Source organism: Lathyrus oleraceus, chromosome 4 (assembly GCF_024323335.1).
Source record: "Lathyrus oleraceus cultivar Zhongwan6 chromosome 4, CAAS_Psat_ZW6_1.0, whole genome shotgun sequence".
NCBI classification, from domain to species: domain Eukaryota; kingdom Viridiplantae; phylum Streptophyta; class Magnoliopsida; order Fabales; family Fabaceae; genus Lathyrus; species Lathyrus oleraceus.
In genome coordinates, this window is record NC_066582.1 from 148,198,353 (window position 1) to 148,207,805 (window position 9,453).

The following is a 9,453-nucleotide window of genomic DNA, read 5'->3' on the forward strand; positions in this document are numbered from 1 at the left end:
AACAAATAGCATATGAAACAATCACCATAAATATAGTACACAAATTTGCAATCAAACCATGGTACAAAACATAATTGAAACATGTTATGCATTATACAACTCAATCAACAACAAGAGAGAAATTCTTATTGAAGGTTAAGGAAAACCTCTCTACCCTTTAATGAGTTAAGAACTCATAGATGAAGAATCCACCCTCTTACCTTGTAATTCCGACAAAAATTCAGCAAAGCAACTTCTAATGATCCCTTCTCTCAAGCCCTAACACTCCCTTCCAAAACCCTTCTCTCCAATTCCCTTGCTTTTCACGTACTAATAAAATAACGTCTAAAAACATAATTTTTGTCTAGCTTTTAGAATATATACTATTTTATTTTATTTCTCCAAATTATACTTTTTTCCTAACTAAAGTTCAACCCTCCTCCACTAACCCATAAACTCTCTCAATTTATAAAGTTCACCAAATTCTACAAATTCTCACCAATTCTAATTAATTTATTAATCAATTCTCATTAAACTAATTAATTAACACAAAACCCCACAAATCCTATCACCATCCAAACATATCATATATTCAAAAAAATAATTATTTAAATAAATTACTCAATTAAATCAAATAAATAATTAAATAAGCGAATAATTAAATTTGGGTGTTACAATAACCCGAATGCAAAAAAATCTTGCTAAACACGCAAGCACCGACCAATTAATCCATCAGATAATCAATTCTCAAATATTGATACTTATTCTTGATAACATCCTTTTTCATTTGTCGTTAGTCAACACACAACCTCATCCTACCATTTTTATTCTTAACTAACAACATCGGCGCTCCCCACGAAGAAACACTCGTTCGAACAAACATCTTCTTAAGTACATCCTCTAACTATTTCTTCCGCTCACTCAACTCTGAAGCAGACATTCTATAAGGAGCCATTGACACATGACTAGTATCAGATACTAAGTCTATATCAAACTCAACTTCACGCTCCGGAGGCAAATCACTAATGTCATCTGGGAACACTTCAAGAAACTCACACATAATAGGTAGTTCCATAATCACTTTCTCGCTTGCCCCTCTCAAGAAATATTGAGCCCTAATTAAACATGGTTGACACAAAACCATGGAGGTTATATTTTGATGGGTCAAGCCACAAGGACGGAACGGGAGTTGGAGTGTTGATATTATCCCCACAGGATGGTCCGATGAGATTTAATTGCAAGATCAACGAAAAATGTTCCAATAATGAGGCTGAGTACGAGGCCCTAATAATTGGTCTTCGGCCCTTGAAGGAGTTAGGAGCCAATAGAATTGAGTTAAGGGGAGATTCAAAGTTGGTAATCAAGCAGGTCACACGAGAGTACAGATGAATCAAGGAAAATTTAGTGAAGTACTTTGTGACAGCAATACAACTGTTGGAGTACTTTGAGGTTGCCGACATAAAACATGTACCGAGAAATGAAAACCAAGAAGATAACTATTTGGCCCATATCTCTTATGGGTATAAGATGTCTAATTCGAAATTCCAAGATATGATTGAAGTTCGGGAAAATATGGTGTCGGACGCACCTCCACTAAGGGAAGATATCTTCAATAGGAATGGCAGTTGTGATGAAAGACTCGACGAAGAACGTACTGTAGATTTTGGACTCAAAATGTCCTAGGGATATGGAGTTTTCACTATCAACAGTTCGTCACCAACGGACTGGAGAAAACCAATCTTGGAATATTTAGAGAATCCAGTCGGAAGTTCTGATAGGAAAATCAAATACAAAGCTTTGAGCTATGTGCTGCTAGGAAATCAATTATTAAAGAAAACACTAGAAGGAGTATTACTTAAATGTCTAGGAGATATGGAAGCATATTTGGCCATATCTGAGGTACATAGTGGAGCCTGTGGGGCGCACCAGGCATGCCACAAGATGAAATGGTTATTGTTCCGATAGGGCGTTTATTGGCTCAGTATGTTGAAGGATTGCATCGAGTTCGCCAAGGGATGCCAGGAATTCTAGGTGCATGCAGGTGTCCAACACATGCCAGCGAGTGAGTTGCATGCGATCATCAAGCTATGGCCTTTTAGGGGGTGGGCGTTAGACGTCATGGGAGAGATTCAGCCAGCCTCATCGAAGCAAGATAAGTTCATCCTAGTCGGGATAGAGTACTTCACTAAGTGGATCGAAGTTGTCCCTCTAGTAAAGGTGGATCAGGAGGCGGTGATTGAATTCATCCAAAAGAATATTATATATCGATTCGGCATCCTAGAGACCATTACCACAGATCAGGGGTCGGTTTTTGTGGGACAAAAGATGCAAGAGTTTGCTAGCGAAACAGGTTTTAGATTAGTTACTTCTACATCTTATTACGCACAAGCGAACGGCCAAGTCGAAGCGGCCAACAAAGTGATACTAAGTTTAATCAGAAAACACATTTCCAAAAAGCCAAAGAATTGACACAAGACTTTGGACTAAATCCTATGGACCTGTCGAACGTCCCCAAAGAAGGCAACAAATTCGGTGCCTTTTTTACTAACATTTAGGCACGATTCCATATTACAATTAGAAATTTGTTTGTAATCCGTCAGAGTACAACGCCAAAATGATCTCCAATCGGAACAATATTGGGAGATGATGTTCGACGAACTAGTCGATTTGGACGAATAAAGATTGGATGGGATGGAAACACTGGCACGATAGAAAGAACGTGTGGCCAAAGTATACAACATAAAGGTAAGGGAAAAAAACCTTTACAGTGGATGATTATGTTTGGAAAGTAATCATGCCTATGGATCAAAGAGATAGAACTGTAGGAAAGTGGTCTCCAAAATGGGAGGAACCATTTCAGATAATCCGAACGTTTACCAACAATGATTATGAGATCCAAGAACTTGGTATGGATCAAAGGGTCTTAAGAGTTAATGGGAAATATTAAAAGAAATATAAACCTATGCTACAAGAAATCCAAATCCAAACGTAACAAAATTCATTAATTTATTGAAGTGACCCAAAAAGGCTACAAAAATGGTCGATGGACCTTACAGGATGAAAACAGAAAAAGATCATACGGGAAACCTAGATTTGAAGTCCTCAAAAGAGGTTGTCTCATGAATAATCATATTGTCTAGAGAAACCTTCTTTCCTTGCAGTTGTTTGATGTCGGCCTCAATTTCAAGGGATTTTTCCCCATGGGATATCCCCTTCAGAACCTCGCGGTCGACAACCTCTTGCGCTGGAATTTCCTCATTCGTCTCTAAGGAAGCCTTTTGCGCTTCCACATCAACAATTTTTTGGTTAAGTTTAGCTATCTGGGCTTGATAGTCAGAGATTTGTTGGTCGAAGGCGTGTTGTCGACAAAGGCGTTCCTCTTTTTTGGTTTCAAATTCATTGAGGTTTTGTTCACAGGCCTCACTGGAGTCCCATTCAAGCCTTACCTCATTAAGTTATGTCTTGATTTGAAGGTCAACATTTTGACGAAGGTTAAGGTCCTTAACAAATTGGGTGAAAAAGGCCTCAAGCTCGACAAAATACTTGACCATTGAAGTAGAATGATCATGAAGGGAAAGTGAGTCAAGGAATTTGAAAATATCATGGGCTAGCCCTTCTTCTATTTCAAGAGCATGTAAAAAGTCGCTCTCAAAAGTGACGCATTCAGTTGTTGAAGTATGAAAGTGACCTCATCATTTAGCTCCGAGGAAGGAACGATTGTCGAAGATGGAGGTGGTTGTAAGACCCCAATTTTGTCCCTAAGATCCCTCATGGCATCATATCATAACATTGCATTGCCTCAAGGATCATTGGACACCTTGCTTCCTTCCTTGTGGGTGGGATCTTTCTTGAGAGTGGTTCTTGATCACCAAGCATTGCTTGCATTTGTGTATCATTGCTTTTCTTTTAATCACTAACCAAAAATGTGCAAAAATATGTCATCTAACATTTGTCTTGCAGCTTAAGCAATCAACAGGTCAAGGCAATCAAGTGAATCCTATGAGCAAGAGATGAGGTTTTCCTTGAGATATGGATCATGTGATCATTATTTTGAGCTTATATGAGCTAGAGGTTCATTTTGAAGCAAATTCCCCAGGTGGTTGAGGCCCAAGTTCATCAGAACATTTTCAGGTCATCTAAAGGCCTATGCCAGTCAATTGAAAAGTCAACTGTGGATTTTGAGTGTGAGAATTGAGTTTCTTCATCCCATTCATGTTCCAACAATGCTTATTCATCATGACAAACATCAACACTAAAGAATTTGAAGCCAAAGCAAAAGTTTCCAAAAATGGAAAGTGACCTATAATTTCAACTTTCCAAAAATGGAAAGTTTTTGGACCAACTTCAACTCAACTTTCTAACATCAAAGAAGCTTCAAATGAATTTTTGTCCAACATGAAAGTTGAAGATCTCTCTCTCTCCCATTTTCCAAAAAGTCCAAGATCATGAGCATCTGATGAATGGTTGAGGAGATATGATCAAATCATTGCCAAGTGTACATGGAATTTCAAAAGGCCATAACTTTTGAACCAAAACTCCAAAGTGAGTGCTCCTTTTTGCATATTTCTTCTCATGACATGTAGTTTCCAAACCATTCATCACATTGCATAAAATGTTATCACATGATCATTTGCTATTTCATGCCCATTTTGGAGGGAAATTTGAAAATTTAAAAATGGTGCATTACATGAACTAATTTCCATTGGCATTGTGTTGATAAAATGATTTTGAGTGAATTTAATCATGCATTGGTTACTGTTCACGTATGCATGCTCCATACACCTCCAATTTTCAATTTTTTGCCATACACCTTATCTTGCTTGATCTCAACTAAACCATGTTTAATTTTGATTAGGAAGTGATTAGTCAAGAGTATATAAACTAAATCCTAACAGAATTTCAGGGGATTCACCATTTTTAGATCTAGTTTTCATCTCACACCAATTTTTTCTCTCAATTGAAATTTCATTTTCTTCCACATAGCAACTTGATTTTATTGAAGAATCATGATCAGTGAGCTTGATTGAGTGTGAATCCAGCTTTTGTTTGAAGAATTCGAGCCATAATCCAACACCTGAATCTCAAGAACATGAAGATAGAAGTGGAGATTTGAGCTAGATCCAAGCATCTTCAAGATTCAAGTATTGCACAAAGCTTCAAGAGATCACTTCAGGAGTAGATCTGCAGCTTACAAAGCCTTGAATCTGTGTTTTCAAGAACTGCTCTTCAAGAGGTTCAGTTTTCGAATCTCATAATTCTTCAATTCATTAACATGTTAGTGTAGATCTTTGAATGCTGATTATGCTGAGCTAAATTTCGTGTGAAATGGTTGAATAATGAATGAGTTATGCTTGATTAAAGTTTTGTGCATCAAAATGTTTTTGCTCGAATCTCATTATCCATGGCTTATTTGACTTAGGTAATACTCGACCTGTATTCTACATGATAAGAGCTTTAAAATGATGTAAAATTTTCAAAATTCTGGAAATATTTTCTTGATGTTGTTACTGTTCCTCACCGTCTTCACGAGGAAGACGGTGTTTTCCACCGTGCGTGGCTGCAAACGCCGCCGTCTGCAAATCATGTTGCTGGCTAGGGTTTTTGTGTGTTGGCTGCCACATATGCATGCCTGTTGGCTAAACGATTGGCCAGCGCCCTCTTGACTTTGCCACATACGCCTTTGACCATGACTAAGCGTGCCAACAGGATTAATGAAACTACAGCGTTTCATGTGTACCTCACTTCGAATCCTGGGGCTTGCATTTTGGATCTTATTTTGTTCAGCGCCCTATTTTGAAATGCTACATGGTTCGAATCTCCCTGGAGCCACTTTTTCAAATTGATTCAGCATTTTATCTTTCCCTCCAAATTTCATATGCATTGTTTGAATCTCCCTGTATGCTCATAAAATTTCATATGCATTTGAAATGCTACATGGTTCGAATCTCCCTGTATGCTCATAGAATTTTCCAGAATTGTTTGAGTCATTTCTGTTTTGATATAGAATTTTGATTCTTAATGATCAATTGAGTGCCTTGAATTTGCCTTTGGCTTCTCTTGCTTATTATATGCCCCTTGCTTGGTGATTTTGATTTGGTCCTTTTTAGGGCATGTTCATGATTGATTAAATGAGCTTTATGTGGAGTTTTAGCTTCTGTTTTGGCTTTTAGCTTCACTTTTGACCCTAGCCTTTGAGCTAGTGGTTTGTTCTCACAATTTGAGTTGTTCATTTCAGGTTTCAAAGAAATTAGCCACATTGGTTGATATGATCTCATCACTTGAGATACAAGTTATTTTGGTTGACTAACCTTGCTGTTTTGTAGGTCTTGTGGATGGTGAATCAATTTAGTTTGCTTGCATCTTATGCCTTGCACCATTGTTGTCTGATGATTGGTTGTCTGACTGTTGTTGATTGCTTGATTTGTCTGAATGTAAATATTGACTGTTTTAGCTTTTCTTACAGGTACTTTAGCCGCTTTAACTCATTATTTGAGTTGCTTTGCTTTTCTTGTGGTTGGCATACCACTTAGGTATTTTCCTTGATCTCCATGTAGTCTGGAAGACCTGCTGTTATTGGCAGGCACCTGTCTGAAGCCCTCCTTAAGAGGCCATGTTTTTGTCTGTTTATATTTGTGCCTTGTACCTCAAAGACCTCCTAAGTGAAGAGGCATTGGTAGATAAAAGGGATGTGCAATCCATCCCCTGCTACTCAGTTGTGTCTTTCATCTTGCTCACACCATGTGTTGATGCATTTTGAGTAAAAAACCCCAAAATCTTGTATATAGAGTCAGTCATTGTGGAGTAGAGTTCCTTATCCTGGACTCCCACACCTTCTATTGATTCAAGCTCACCCATGCCGGGTTAAGAGCTATGAGGCATAACCCTCATCTCCAATTTCATCTGCTCACCATGACTCTCAATGTTAGAGGTTAAGAGCCTGACTACCCATTCCAGTATTTGGCTTGTTTGTCAAGGTCGATATGACCCCTTGACTAAAGCCCAACCTTGCTTGAGCCCCTTGGTTGTGTATAGTGTGTGATAATTGACTACTTGTTTTCTTATTTGTCCATCTGTGCATAATTGTTTGTGTGTGCCTCTGTGCATTGTTTTCATCTTTGAGCATTAATTGTGTATCATTTCATGATCATTGTTCATACTTCGTGACATTTTGTTTTGGTCCATTGAGGAGTCAATTGTAAGTCCAGCTATTGGCATTTGTTTCCTGTGATTTGGTAGGAGTTGGAACTAAGACCATTGATTGGCATTCCATTTCCTTGGAGTCGAGTGTAAGACCATTTATTGGCAACTTGTTTCCTCTTGCTTATTGCATTTGTTTCTTTGCTTTGTGAGGCTAGTGTAAATCCATTGATTGGTATCTGGATTCCATGTTTTCTTTGCTTTGTGAGGCTAGTGTAAATCCATTGATTGGTATCTGGTTTCCATGTTTTCTTTGCTTTGTGAGGCTAGTGTAAGTCCATTGATTGGCATCTGGTTTCCATTTATTTTGGCTATTTCTGATACATTGTTTATCTGTTATCTACTTTGTGTTGCCTAAATTCCAAAGGAACTTCCTTGGGTCATTTCTATGATCTTGAGAAAGCAACTCATATCCTTGGCTTTGTCCCTTAACCTTAACCTTCACCCCTTTTGTGCTTAACTTTGAACCTTGTTTTCATCCTTAACCCAAAACCAGAAAACTTTGTGCAAACATTCTCACTTGTTTTCAAAACTAGAAACCTAGGCCTTAAGCCTTTGATTTTCAAACTTCATTTTCTTTAATACTCATTGTGAATAAACTTTAATGTCAACTTTGACTTCATTTTGTGGATACTCTAATTGGTTAATTTCACTCACTCAATTGATTTTTGTGGCCCTTGTCCACTTCTTGATAAGTTTTCATACATTAGCCATAAATCTCAATTATCTTAGTGGTTGATGTGAATCTCACTATTTGTCCTTAGTGATTGAATTGTAAGACTTCCTTGCTTATTATAGGGCATAATCCCTCACTAGTAAGTTGAAGCTGTTCTCACATGGTGGACTTGTGGTTGTATAGGTTGAGTTTTCTCCCGTGGATAATGAAAGACCTTAGGGCTGTTGTTTAAAATCAATCCACTTACTTTTTGGAAATCTTTTAGCCGAACTACGAGGTTTTGATCCTGTAAGGGTACGTAGGCAATGGGTTCATCCATCCAAGCACAAAAATAATAAAAATTGTATATTCTTCTCTCATCCTCCCAATCAATGTTTGCACAATAAATATTTTCATAAACAAATAGTTTTACAACAAGTTGTGAAAAGAGGTTCCCTTAGAGTACTAAGGATGTTGTGGGTGCCTAACACCTTCCCACAACATAATTACCCCCTTACCCAGATCTCTGACCTTTTATTAGTTTTCTTTGCGTAAAACTTCTTAGGCTTTTGTTCGCTTTCTAGCCATTCCTTTGGATAAATAAAAGTGCGGTGGCGACTCTATCTTTGTATGCTTTGCTTTTGATTTAGTCAATAAATCATAAAGTGACGAATACACCGCTACAGTGGCGTATCGGTCGAAAGACGATGGATTTATTGTAGTTTCCGAAGGCCCTCAGCGGGGTTTCGTTGTTTGATAATCCTAATCCCTCTCGAAGTTAAAACACTGTTCGACACACTTTCGTTAACAGATTTTGGTGGATTTAGAGTTAGTGGGGAAACAGGACTTTATTGAACTGCTGGTGAGGCACTTTGGAACTCAGCTTGCCGTTATGGACTCAAGTTATTGTGGTCTGAGGGATGGTCGATCTTATCTTCGGCCACAGTTTCGACCGGAATTGGAGAGGCAACAGGTTCCTAGAAGATAGAAGTATTAGAACTCACGATGAAAAGAGACCCATGATTGGTAGAGGCAAAGATGGATGAATACCTGAAAGACCGCGGGGGATGGAGAAATGGTAGGAGTCCTCTCTGATTCACGAGGGTTTAAAGCTTCCTCGAGGTCATCTTGGATTGAAGGGGTTGAAACCGGAGGAGCCACCTTAGATGGAGTCTTTTTGGCCTGAGCCTTTTTCCGTCAAATAGGAGTAGGGGGCGTTCTGGGAGGTGCCTTCGATATGGGAAAGATGTGTGAGTGCACACTGATCGCGACTTTATGAGTTGAAATTGGGGTACAAACTGCAAGTGTACAGTTCTATCGCGTAGTTTTAAAAGATATCGATCCCACAGGGACTTATGAATCGATATACCGTTATCTAAGGTTACTTCGTAAAGCTAAGGCAGGTAATACTTTGATTGTTTGGGGGAAAAGCTAAAACTAAAATAAGATCTAAAATAAATATCTAATAAGAGCACGAGCTGGTTCTGCCATCTCGGGTATCGAAGGGAAAATATTTTTGAAATCGGGAAGTTCAACAGGAGGGAGATTGTTTGCAGCACGATATTCCCGAATTCGTCGTAAGACTCGGAGATATAGTTCGATATCGTTGATTCGTAAGTAGA